This window comes from Neltuma alba, unplaced genomic scaffold, assembly GCF_004799145.2.
Source record: "Neltuma alba isolate B1F8T4 unplaced genomic scaffold, ASM479914v2 tig00013105_pilon, whole genome shotgun sequence".
Taxonomy (NCBI): Eukaryota; Viridiplantae; Streptophyta; class Magnoliopsida; order Fabales; family Fabaceae; genus Neltuma; species Neltuma alba.
The window spans coordinates 207,707-220,226 of NW_021637429.1; the positions used below are offsets into that span (position 1 = coordinate 207,707).

Below are 12,520 nucleotides of genomic sequence, written 5' to 3' on the forward strand. Positions count from 1 at the left end.
ATAGTAATGAATATTTTAGTTTTCACATGTGGATATGGATTACTTGAACTTATTCTTCTTTTTCATGTTTTAAAATTTCTCAAAGTAAATGTTAGAGGTGGAAGCCATTATCCTTAATTCCAATTAAGTCTAAAACGTACGTTGACAAAATATGCATTGTATTGATTGAAGCTTGTTTAGATTACTACATTTTCAAAAACATTTTTTATTTTTTTAAACATCCAAAGTCAAAAATGTATTCAAAGATGGAACTTCTATTCGCAAAAATAATCTATAACAAATAAAAAAATATATGAATATATTTAGCTTGCCCTATTGTATTTAAAAAATAATAATAATGTCTTGTGATTTCATTGTGAAAATTTTGTTGTCAACAGCTAATGTGGGCAGTATTAATTGCTAAATTGAATCTTCAAGCTTGTCTAGCAGAATATAACAAAATGTTTTATAAGTTGAAATCTCTCCAAAGAGTTAAGTAGGATTCATTCCACAATACCCTGACTAAAAGTATAGTTTAACCATTACATATCTAATTCCTTACATTATAAAAATAAAAATAAAAATAGATAACCCATAACATGAAAATCTTCAATATACATGCATGCATACACACACATATCTTTCCAGTGAAATCACTGCTCAGAAGGAAAATTGAAAAATTCCTCTAAACATGAAAAGTTTCAACTATATTATTTAAACTGAAATTTATTTTCAAACTTACTCATAACATAACAAACAAGATACTTTGATACACGCAGATACTTTATTCTTATTTTCCCACACCACAACATTACGTATGATCTTGATACAAAATACATGCCCATATTCCATTTATTTATTTCTTTCCTTTAATCTAATAATTCCTAACTACTTAACCCAACAAGTAAAACAGCATATCATCATCACTTTCTTTTCATCGATTTCAGTAAGGTTTTTGTCCAACGATGTTGCCAGGAGGATAATAGTTGCAAGAAATGAAAGTTCCTCCATTGTAACACCTTGCTTTAGCACACCCAAGACGAGTTGAGTTCTTCCAAACCACCTGAGTATAGTGCCGGCAGTTCCCACCGACACATGAGTCGCTGCCGGAGTCATAGTTTGCCTTCTCAGCCACCCACAGCGTCACAGCATCCATAGCACTCATGTCGCCGGAGCTCCATGCGATGTTCTCGCCATACATCTGGTGCCGGAGTGGATCACCTGGCAATCTCCCTTGTGTTCCTTGGCATAGTTCTGGGCAAAAGCAGCCACTGTATTATCCCATCTTATGTTGGGAACGCCCACTTGTGATCTTGCTGCGTTGTGGGCCTCACATAGTCTTGTGGTGAATTTTGAGCATAGGCTGTGATGGTAAAGACGAAAGAAGAAGAGAGAAAATGAAAAGCTTGGATAATAACTCCATTATCTTGTTTTGTTATTGTGTGTGAAGTGTTTTGATGAACAAATGTGATATGAGGCAAATGTTTGTGGGGCATTGGGGAGGAATTTATAAGGAGTTACAAAGAGTTTACTCCGCTGAAATTGCTAGATACAGAAGAGTTAGAATTTGAATTTATGTTTACCACAGAAAAGAAGGTAAAAGAAAAAAGAGAGTTGTTAAATTGTTAAAAATTACTGATTATGGTTGGATAAGAAGTGGTGGAAATTTCAAAACAATCATTATGCAAGGAGAACTGAGAAACCAAACAATTGGTTTTTCATTAAATCATGTTAGTTAATAGATATGTATATGGTTTTTCATGAGTCAATAGACATATTTGTTGGTCTATCTTTTTTCAATTGTATAATTATTCGATTAGAAAACATATTTAATAGTATAGGAAAAATAAGCTAAAAAGATAATTGATCGTATTTAACAGGTGGTGGAAATTTCAAAATATCATAATGCGAGAAGGGCTAGGGAATTAATTACAGCAGTCTTGCTACCTGTTTATGCTGATGAGGGTGCCGTATTCCACTTGTTTATGTTATTTATAGTTATACGTATTTGTGTTATTATGTTCAAATAAACATTTACATGATTGTATATTAGTAAGTAACTCTTATATAAATTATAAGAGTTTTCAGTGTCTTCAAATATTTTTTTTATGAGATCAATATGTCTTCAAATCTATGTAAATACTTTGATGACGTTTTTACGAATAAATTTTATATTAGAGTATTAAAACTTTATATCTTTTGCCCTCAGTAGTTCTTTATTTTCTTCATAATAATTACAAGTCAAATGAATATTTCACAAATGGTTTCTGAAGCATAAATTAATTGATTTTGAAATAAAATACAATTTTTTTTACGTTGATGTCTAATTTTTCCATCCAATTTCAGTAAAAACTAAAATCCAATTTACTACCATCATTATTCATTGCTTAATTTTGTCATCCTTTGAAAATATTTTTTAAAATGTTAAAAAAATAATATCACAAGCTTATAAAAAATGAATTCAATTATCAAACATAAATGAATTCAATTGACATTTCAAAAAAAATAAAAAAAGAAAACAGAATAGCTCTGCTAATAGTAGATATTGTTTTCTATCTACAAGATTTAAAAGCTCAACATACTTCTTTTTTTTTTTTATAAGACGGAAAGAGAAAAGCTCAACATTACTAGTATTTAGTCTCTTTCACTTAACAAAACAGTTCGGATAATTCATGTGGTAGTTTCAGTGATGCTTTAAATTTGGGCTGATTAGGAAAGAAAAGTTTACCGTCCAAAAAGACAATAGGAAAGAAATTTAAAGCTAATTAATGGTTAATTACTTTATGAAAATTATATCCATTATTTATTTATTGAAAGATAACAATTGTCTACTGTATTATTTTACTTGTTTTAAAAGAATTAGTTCTGTAGTTACATATGAAAGAACCACTTGGGTATTTTAGCTAAAATGAAGTTTCTTTCGAAACAAAAAGTATATTGCTCCTCTCGGTCCGTTATAAATATAAGATCCATTTTTATAGTGTAAATATATTACAAAAAGGTTTATATTTAGGACCGAAGGAGTACTAATAAAAAACTCTTGCCTCATCATTTTTCTCTACTACACTGCTTACCTTTGAAAAAAAAAATCTTATAATACCTCTGCTTTTGATGCATTTATAATAACTCTTTTATTTTGTTAAAAAATTAAATGGAAGAAATTAAACATTTTGAATCTGAATTCTTGTTAGAAGGATTAAACATATCTTAGTTAAGTAAATCTCTATATAAAATGCTCTTCATTGATATGTTGAAGGTGTGAGATAGAAGAATCTCACAAAAGGAAGTAATGAAAAGAACACACAACTCAAGAGTATGAGTTACACACAATGGAAATATTTTCTCACCACTTGCAAGAATCTCTGAGAAAACAAATAAGTATATGGTAGAATTAAATAGAACAAGAGACATCAGAATTATTAATGTGGAAAACCTCCTAATATAAGGATAAAAATCACAGGTCGTCTAGACCAAAGAAAATCACACTCCACTATGATCAAAACAGGGACAAGAAAGTATCAGATGGATAAATAAGTGCATACAACCAACCATACAACCGAAACTACAAGATTACAAAAGAGAATGAAGAAGTTAAAAAATACCCAAACCAGAGGTTATAGAACAAACTCAATATCTCTCACATCGGACAACTAATCGACAATCCAACCATTGAAAATGACACACTAGATGTTACAAATATGCTGACCAAATTTTAACTTGATCCAATAGTTAACGAATCTATAGACTACTCTATGAATAATGAAAATGATTTTCTCTCTTCTTCTCACACCAAATGGCTGTTATTCTCCCTCAAGATGAGACCCCACTTAACCCTAGTCTTCCCCCTCTCCATTTTAACAAGCAAGACTTAAATGGACTTTAAATATTAATCTTAGAGTTCCCCCCTTTCTTCACATAGGAAGGAAGCCTAAACCCAACAGGAAGTTCACTGTGGTCTTCACTTCTTATTAATCTTAGAGTTTAGGATTAATAGTCTCAACAAAGAAGAGCCGTTTTGTTGTAATGCTCTAAAAGAGCTTATATTCATTTCATAAATGTAATTCATTTTGGTTCACTTTACAATTTTATTTGGGATTAGATCAAATTAAAAAGGAGAATAATAATAGTAGTAGTAGTAATAGATATGATTTAGATTTACTTGATAGTCGAGTTTATTTACTTTATCTATTTTTCTTATTAATCGATTTTTCAATCACTGAAAATAATCCATATAAAAAATATTTCACCTAATTTAGTTAGTGCCCTATTTAAAACGTTACATAAACTGTAATAACATAGTATGAAAAGAATTTCTTCACTTGCGTACAAAATTTCTATCCGTCTCTGATTACAAATTCAAATCCAAGTTACACGCAGGACTTTCTATTTTCCTTCCGTATTAGAAGACGTATGACCTAAAAGAGCATTCTTCACTCTATATTTTAGGTGCATGACTTACCAAATAAAATTTTATCAAAAAAATAACAAGCAGGCCTCAAATAAGAAAATTAATTATTTTTTCAGTCTCATATACTCATCATAGTCATCATACTTTAATATTTACAAGTGGTTATGACATATGGGTAATTAATTTTCCTTTTTTTGATATTTGTAATTAATTCTCCCATTTTTATTTTGGTTTAAATAATTTTCTTCACCACACATCAAGACCCAAAATTGAGGTCCTTTAAGTCTTAAATATGAATTTTTTAAATAGAAAATTAAAAAATCACTTAAGGGTTGAACTCACTCATATTTAAATTAGTCAGTAATATTGGATGGCAGATGATTTTATTTGTGTTAATTAATATATTTTATTTTTAATTAGTTTAATCCTTGTAATTTGTTAATTTTGTTTTTTTAGATATTCCTGTTAATTAATACAATTTTCTTTAATTAATAATAAACGAAAGAGCTGTTCCTTGTAGAGATCCAGTGGGTCCAAAACATTAGGTAGATCTAATAAATGAAAGAAATATTTTGAAATTTAATACTCTCATGTGGTCACGCCATTAAAAGGTTTATGATAATCTATATAAGTTCATGTTATTTCAGCACATTGTCCTACCGTGTCTATACTTTTTGGATTGAAATGTGTATATTTTAGATAATATGTACAGGAAAATGTGCTTTTTTTTGTTACTCATACTCAAATTTAAGGAATTATTGGTTTGAGTGTGAATGTCTTGGCTTATTTAGAGTAATTGTGGATTTCACAAATGTTTCTATTGTCCATGCAGGTGAGCTTTGATTTTGCAAGCACTCAAGTCTTGAAGGTATGGAAAAAAAGTTCGAAGCAAAGGGAGCAAGCAACGAAAAACATTTTCATTGGACTGTTCATCGCAACGAACGTGCCCCTTCCCTTCGCGGCAACAAACATCACAAAGCTCATAAGCTCCTTTACAAGCTTGCTTTCACTGAAAAACCCAATTTTCTTGTCATCCCAACTTTGAATAATAGTAACTTTTAAACTACACATCCAAAAATTATAAACTAACACTTGTCTTAAAATTTTAGGACGCATACTACCCTCATTCCAAATTTCATAATCTAACTACTCAACCATTTAACACGCATAAAGTCAATCAGAAGACTGACATGTCAGAAAGCATGTAAAAACTAGCTATCTAAAATAACTTCGAATTTTTACCATGTTCTTAATCATAGTACTTGATTTTTTTTTTTTGGTTGTAGCCCACCAACCACTCCTCTTATGAAGGTATTTACTTGCGAAATAACAAGAAATTAACTTTAGATACCAAAAATTTATACATTTTTTCATAAATATATTACCTAGCCAACAACAAAACATTATAAACAAATCTTCCAAGTTTCCACCTTCGCTAATTTTCCAGTAGCTTGCCCTTTCTCTTTGATGAGCTAGGTCTTAAGATTGATACATACAAGAGGGATGAAAATCGAGAGAATCTCATTAGTATTAATTATGTTTCAATAAATAAAGCATAATAGAATTGAGCATACAAAACAAGTCATAGAGAAAGGCTGAAATTTTAACTTGTTTATTCTCTCTACTAAAAAATTCCTTTCTCACAATTTCATCTTTTAATTAAATTTATTGGAGCACTTAGATTCAACAAAATCCAATTCTTTTCCACTGAAACAAAGCTGACCAAACAAAGGAAAAAGAAAAATTCACGTATTCAACTCCCTTTCTCTACTGAAAATTGTAGAGAAATCTTTGAACATACTGCTTCGTCCTTTATTATAAGATTCTTTAAATTAAATTACGTGATTTAAGAAAATAGTTAAAAATAATTAATATGTAGCAAATGCAGCTTTTTTTCTCAAATATACCCTTATATATAAATGGATAAATTTGAGAGAGTAATAGTGAGTAAATAAAGAAAGAAAATGTATTAAATACATTAAATTAGAGGTAAAATAGGTAATACTGTATTAAATGTTTAGATAAATTCAAAGAGAATCTTATAAAAAGGGACAAACTCATTCAAAAAGTTGAATCTTATAATAAGGGATGGAGGGAGTACATGATTTGGTAATTTAGGACATTTGTTTCACGTTATAGTCTATCAAAACAGTGGGCATTTTAGCTCTTACAGCCCCTAATTCAGATTTATTATTAACATTCAACTTACAGTCCCTGCCTATGGATTAAACATCTAACGTAGTTGCTAGACATTTAGATACAACAAACAGTAAGTTTTGTACAAATTTCCGTCTCCCCACTTTACATTCAAACAGCGCCATGTTTATACTTAATTACACTCTCAATTTATAGCATATAAACATTCCCTGTCCTCAAAAAATTCTTCAAATAGCTCTATTTCATAATCTAGAAGATTTTTCCAGATTTTCGAAAAGCATTCGTTTAAAAAAAAAAACTCAACATTCAACCACATATTCATACGAAGAATTCGAATTATTTCTCTGGACGTTGAGATCAGATTCCATGTAAAATCACCGATGGAGCATCATTTATTACTTGCATAGTTTATCTTCGTCAACATTTAAAACAGTGGCACTTTTCTTCTCAAAGCCACAAAATTTGAGTTCATCCACAGATCAAAGTAACGCTATACAATATACTTTCATCATTAGCTTTGAAACGCTATTGCTTTTCCAAAAAAAATTGGGCAGCGCCTCTTTCATCAACCAGAAAACTCTCCTGTTTCTACTATTATTCTAGCCATCATAATAAAGCTTTAATCATACTTTTAAAAATTGAAACACTGATTTAAGGTTTGGAGGCATTAAACAGTGATTTCTAATAAATTTTATGCTTCGCACATTCAATTCTTCACTCTCCATATCCCACATGCAACGACACCCTCCATCCCTATAAGCCTCATTCTACTCCTATTTATCATCATCTAACTTGATCACTGATTCCCTTCACTTAGCATCACATTCCCAAACCATCAATCAAATGGCAAAGCAGAAGATAGAAAGAGGGTTAAGAGGCTTAACTAAAGCTTTTGATCGGTTTGTATGTGTTGATTTTATCTTCCTTCCTCTTCGTTCTGCTCTCTGCTCCAATCGTTCTCTTACTCTGTGGGGTGAAATGAAAGAGTGAGTGTAGGTGTAGCACTGTGGCTGAAGCTCTCACTCTGTTTGTGTGTTCTGGGCTTCATACCCGGAGCTTAACTGTGGCCCAATTTCAATTTGGGCTTCAGTTGGTGAAATTACCATTTGCTCCTTGATAAGGATTTTCTTCCTTAGTTAACTTCTTTGCCTTATAAAGTAATTTCCATAAAATATTTTGGTAAAAAAATAAGCCTCTTAATTCCTATAAAAAACCTATTAACTATTTTTAATTAAATTTTTGGGAAAATAAATCCTTATCTCCAATAAACTCATTATATTTTTTAATTTTTTAGGCTAACTTAACTTGTTTATATCAGTATTTAAAATTCAGAATATTACAATTCAATTTAGATGAACCGGGTTGACTATATTGTTTATTGCTTAATATATCAGAATTGATCCATAAACCGTTGCTACACAGCTTCTTATCTTTCACGGATATGCTTTAAAAAATTGGCAGGGTGCCTTAGTGCTGTCCATATCTCGTCTCTCTCTAGTTTGAGTTCAAGTTTGAGACGGGACATGAAACGAAAATGACATCTAGCCATGTTTTTGTAGGTTGGGAGAAAACACATAAAATAAGTGAAAGGTTTTATATTATATTATGAAAAAACAGCAAACTCGGGAGAGATTTGTGAGATAGCTTGAGACAGATTTAACGGAATCAAGTCTTTAAGACAAACTAGTGTAGATCTTTCTTTTTTTGGGTCAAAAAACTAGTATATAGATCACTCCGCCACGAATTTGTGGGTGTGCAATTTTTTTTAGCCATTACTATAGCAATACGTAAAAGGAAAAAATAGCAAATAAAGACCATAAATTCTTAAATATAAATTAAAAAATATTGGAGAAAATACCAAAATGTTCTTCTTTTGATCATATCCTCTTCATTCCAAAGTCCCGTGAAGTAACCATCATTACGCTTCCATCAGATTCACCATTACTGTCGCCGTCTCCTCTTCTCCTTCCGAGCACGTCCACCTCAAAAGGACACCGGTGCGTCGCTACAGGTTTTGGTTATGGCAATGATTCGGACGTCGGCGCACTGGTTTTGTTAAATCCACAATTTTCTTCCTCCTCCCCTGGTAAACCCAATAGTTGTTAACTATACGATTTTGTCAAATTCCTCATCCTCAGCTTCAATTTCAGGTCTGTGGAGATCTGAAAGGCTTGAATGAGGCCGGTGTTGTTGGTGGGCTAGTGGGAAATCTGGGGAAATGGATAGGAAAAGTTAGAGGCGATTCGCCGCATGGGTTGTTAGAAGAATTAGCAATGGGTTGATCGAGGTGTTTGACCTTTTTGTTTCCACTTCAATGCAGAAAGGAGAAGCTATGGAAGTCTTAGTTCAGACTTGTACGAGCTACAAAGAAATCGAGGTTGGCCGAAAAGTTCACGGAATATTCTTGGCATCAACTCAATTCAGCAATGAGCTTGTTCTCAATACCCGTCTTATTACTATGTATTCTGTGTGGGTCTTCGTTAGATTGTCATCTCATTTTTCATGGAACGCAAGGAAGAACTTTTGGACTTTTGGACGTGAATTATGTTATCTAGTTTGGTGGTGATCATACAATTTCATATCTTATTAATAAAATTTCAGTTTGAAGGATATCACGTTCCTGCGGTTATGAATGTCACATGCCTACTTCCCACCAACATGCATTGCTCTTATCTCCCCCCTATTGATCTTCAACTTACTAATTTTTCTCATTTTCATGCTGTGGTTTTTTTATCGATGGCTTCAAACTCAATTGAAGAATCATCTTGATGAAAGATAAGTACAAATTTTATAATTAAATAGATATTGATTTGAGGTGATATTAAATTGAATTTATAGATAATTTCAATCTCTTTAATTTATTTTATATATTCTCTCTCTAAATCTAAATATAAAGATATAGATATATCTCTTCATAAAATCTCTTCATATTTTTCCTATTTTTGCAGAAAATATAAAATACAATAAAAGATTTTAAAGGATGGGATCTTATCTGTAATTATCTCCAAAGCTAAACATCGAGAACTGGGGTCTTACCGTGCTTCTCCCTGAAATCCTAGGAAAGAGCAACACGTGGCAAATGTGGAGTGGGGAGATAAAGATTTGGGTCATTAACCGAAATATTCGCTGGAAGTGACAGAGTCCTTAAGCATAATTTTTGCTAAAATTTGTGAGGGATTTAAACCTTTATTTGGATGGTATAATTTACATTTTTATCTTTTAAGAGTCCTAGAAAAAGACAAAAACTTTAGATATAAATAGAAGTTTTAGGGGTCACTTTAAGGCATTCACTCACAATTCCGAACTATTAAAAGCAAGAACTTTTCAAAGTAGTGAGGCTGATCAAATTTTTATCTCAATTTTTTTTAATTTTTTGTGATTTTTTATCATGGTTGAGGATTTTAAAACAATAATATTTATGAATTTTTTTTATGTGTTTCTAAATTCCTAGGTGGGGTAGGGATGTAGCCCATTAGAAAAGCTAGTTTCTTTTATTTTGTTTTGACTCTTATGGATTTCTATTTATGAATATATTTTAGTTTTTCTATTTATATCTATTTCTCTTATTTTTCATTGATTTATGACTGATCACTATTAAATCAAATTTATAGGTAATCTTGATAAACGGGAAGCAAAGAGAGAACCTAGATCTAGAGAAATAGACATAAATATTTAGGCTAGGGATAGTTCTAGAAATTTATGGTGACTTAAACTATAGTTTCATGGTTTAATTAGTTGTTTAGCTATCGTGGGAATGAATTCAGCACTAAGTAAAAAGAGACTAATAATTCGAAAGAATATTAAGATACCTTAGGAATAGTGGTAAATATAATTGAATAAGGAGTTAAGTCAAATGATAGAAACTAACTGCCTATAGGGTGAATCTTGAGTCTTAACACCTAACCTTTTAAGTGATTGGTTTCTCCTCATAATCAATTGTCCTTTACTTTTCTCTTCTATTTTTAATTCATTCTCTTCAAATAATTTGGTTTATTACTTTTTTTTTAATCATTAATTATCAAGATTAGTAAGTATACAACTTCCCTATGGGTATGACTGTAGAATACTCTAGGATTTATTGCTACGTCGATTCCATGCACTTGCGGAGCCATCAATGAACTTTGGGAAGATGGTGTTAGAGATTACTTAACTCATGCTTCAAGGATAATGGTGTTATTTATTATTACCCATAAGAATGTTATTATTTCCAACTAAAGACTTATTATTTCAAATAAGTACTTAAGTACTTGATTAACAAGTTTATAATTGAAAATAACTAGTTAGTTAAAATAACAAGTCTTATTTGAAAATAACAAAGTTTATATAGATTTAACAAGTTTATAATTAGAAATAATAAGTTAGCTTAGTTGAAAAATAACAAGTGTTAGACTTGAAAATAACAAATTTAATATGTAGATTTAACAAGTTTATAATTAAAAATAACAAGTTAAGTTTGTTTGAAATAACAAGTGTTGATTTCAAAATAACAAGATTAATATGTGAATTTAATAAGTTTCTAATTGAAAATAACAAGTTAAATTTATTTAAAATAACAAGTTCAGTATGAGAATTTAACGAGTTTGTAACTTTCATTATGCAAGTCATTACTTGTTTTGCAAAATAGTATGCAAATGTCTTAAAACATATTGCAAAAATCGTGATGCAAATGTCTGAAAAAAAGTCCAAAATGGGAGATAACAAGTCCGAAATATAAAATCACAAATCTGAAATAGGAAATTATAAATATGTAATAGGAAATAACAAGTCTGAAAAAGAGAATGATAAGTTTGTAATACGAAATTACAAATCTGAAATAATTACAATTTTGTAATAGGAAATAACAAGTCTGGAATAAGAAATTATAAGTGTGAAATAAAAAATTACAACTATCTTATATGGAGTATTTATTTTAGGAAAAATGGCAAATAAAGATCTCCCAATATGTAAAATTACGATTTAGGATCTTCAATTTGAAAATGGCAAATAAAGACCTAATCCTATATTGCAAATATGAAATCTTAGTAAAATGTTTGAAATGCCCCTCAGCCAAGTCGTGATTTGGTCTGTTGAAGTTGTCATTCGCTAAAATGAACTTGTCATTTTCCATAGTCAACTTGTCATTTAGCATACCCTTAGCCAAATTGTGATTTGGTCTACTGAAATTGTCATTTGGTAAAGTGAACATGTTATTTCCCGTGGTCAACATATCACTTGGCCAAGGGCATTTCAGACATTTCACAGAGATTTTATATTTGGAATATGAGACCGAGTCTTTATTTGCTATTTTCCAAATTAAAGGTCCCAAATCACAACTTCACATATTGGGGATCTTTATTTGCCATTTTTTCTTTATTTTATTTAGAGTAATTATTTATACAACTTTTTTTTTTCCGGTTGTTACAAGCTTGTGACTCTATGTCATCGACTCTGGGTTTAAAAGCCACCCTCCGCAGCCCTGCATAACCAAGAGAGAACTGTTTACTATTTTCTATGTTGCTACGTACGGTAAATTAAAAAACACACACATGTTTAAGTTGTAGGAACATAACAACAAACACGCGGCGAAAGTTGGGTTTGGAGCTTCTTATATAATACTTCACCTTTTAATATTTCTTGTGTTGCTCCAATCTCTTAGTATTTTCTTAGTCATCTGCTTCATTTGAAAATCCGTTCGGTCTTAAATGCGACAGCAAGAGGGAGTATTAAGCATAGTTAGAGAAAGAGAGACTTACTAGGAGCAATTACTATTCTCACCAATAGCATGAAGGGAGAAAGAGAAGCCACGTTGTTGAGAAAACATAGGAATGTGATCAGGATCATAGACTAGGTATAGAGCTTGTTTAACGCAATTGCGTGCATCAATCCAGTCTTCTTTTGGGGTGGCGGATGTGAGTATGAAAGAGAGGAGGACAAAGAAAGGGAGAGAAGAAGGAAAGAAAAGGAGAGGATGCGAGAGAAGAAAGAGAAAGAGAGGCC

At 31.0% G+C, this 12,520-nt stretch overlaps 1 pseudogene; it reads right to left on the bottom strand.

The window, feature by feature from the left end:
- Positions 1 to 922: 922 nt before the first annotated feature.
- LOC114734469 (pathogenesis-related protein 1-like) lies at positions 923 to 1,475 on the bottom strand (annotated as a pseudogene).
- Between the last annotated feature and the right edge of the window lie 11,045 nt (positions 1,476 to 12,520).